Raw genomic sequence first — 1,843 nt, 5'->3', positions numbered from 1 at the left:
TCTTTTTTATACAACTTTAAAATTTCGTTTGGTACTAAATTTTAATTCATATTTTTAGTCTTGGGTTCTAATTTCGGTGTCACCATTGCGTTGGTGAACAGCTTCACTTCAATTGAAACATTGTGAGACTCCGCTTTGCTCTGGAAAATTGACAGTATCTGTGTTTATTCTCGACAATATATCTCTCAGAGTTAGGGGTTCAAATTCTTAACATTCTTCACCGTTCACTTTTCTGACATCTGAAAATAAAACGGATCAAATTCATGTTGAGTTCCTCCGGTGGAATTTAATCAATTTTCCCGGCCTCACCTTCATGGGCAAAAAAAAAAAAAACTGTCTGAGGAGTCGTAGGTGCCCGTTATTCGTTTTGCTCTAAGAAATTACAAAGAATGCAAGTTAGACTTATTGGTCTGTAGTTTGATGGTGTTTATTCTCGACAATATATCTCTCAGAGTTAGGGGTTCAAATTCTTCACATTTTTCAACGTTCACTTTTCTGAATCTGAAATAAACGGATCAAATTCATGTGGGTTCCTCCGGTGGAATTTAATCAATTTTCCGGGCCTCACCTTCATGGGCCAACAAAAAAAAAACTGTCGAGGAGTTTAGGTGCCCGTTCTTCTTTTTGCTTAAAATATTACAAGAATGAACGTTTAACTTATTGGTCTGTAGTTTGATGATGTTTATTCTTTATTCTCGACAATATATCCCTCAGAGTTAGGGGTTCAAATTCTTCACATTTTTCAACGTTCACTTTTCTGACATCTGAAAATAAAACGGATCAAATTCATGTTGGGTTCCTCCGGTGGAATTTAATCAATTTTCCGGGCCTCACCTTCATGGGCCAACATAAAAAACTGTCGGAGGAGTTATAGGTGCCCGTTCTTCTTTTTGCTTAAAAATATTATAAATAATGCAGCTTAGACCTATTGGTCTGTAGTTTGATCGAACACATCAATCACATTTCTAAAATACTGGCTAAATATTTGCAGCCTTCTATTTATCAGGGATATACCACTATAAATATATTTGTTGTATAAATAGTAAACAGAAAATGTTTCCTTTGCAAATTTCTTTAATACAAGAGGATTATACAATCAGGCCTCATATTTCAATGTGTCATAACATCAACTTCATTCACCACAATATCAGTTATACAAGAATCAGTGAATAGATTATAAAAGATTGACATATAATCAATATCTAATTAAACAAATACACACGAGAATGAAGATTAATTAAGAATATCGGCCTTTTTCTTCTCATCGTCTGTTTTAAAGCCGGGTTGTTCTATTTGCCAATACCATATTTAACTTTAAATTTACTATTGAAATACCCCCCCCCCCCAGCCCCCATACACTTTTACATTTGAGTTTCACTCGGACCCTTTTTTTCTCGCAAATGATTTAATATTTTGTTTAATAACATATTTTGTCATATTTCTCTATGTAGGAAAAGAATAAATTTTTTCTTTGTATTTTTAACTTTAAAAATTTCGATATAATCTGCATTTTTTGTTTATAAATCGTTTAAACTCACGAGACATCCATAAAAGTTTATTCATTTTCTTTGATATTTCAAAACAACTAAACCCTTCCTCTAATTCTTGAAGTGTATTCTTTAAACATTTCCAAACCATTTGAGAATCCATCTCAAAATAAATGAACTAATCCACTTCAGATAAACATCATTTGTCCTCCTCTTAGTTTCACTTGTTATAGTTATAAGACGTTTTCTGGTATGTTTAGAGTTATATCTATAAACTTCATGATCACCATTTCCAAGGGGAGGTAAATGTCGAATAGAACCTATCTATCCATTTTTCATTATTGCAACTAAAAATA

This window comes from Berghia stephanieae, chromosome 9, assembly GCF_034508935.2.
Source record: "Berghia stephanieae isolate SIO BIC M18660-M18661 chromosome 9, UCSD_Bste_1.3, whole genome shotgun sequence".
Taxonomy (NCBI): Eukaryota; Metazoa; Mollusca; class Gastropoda; order Nudibranchia; family Aeolidiidae; genus Berghia; species Berghia stephanieae.
This window is presented reverse-complemented; position numbering follows the sequence as displayed.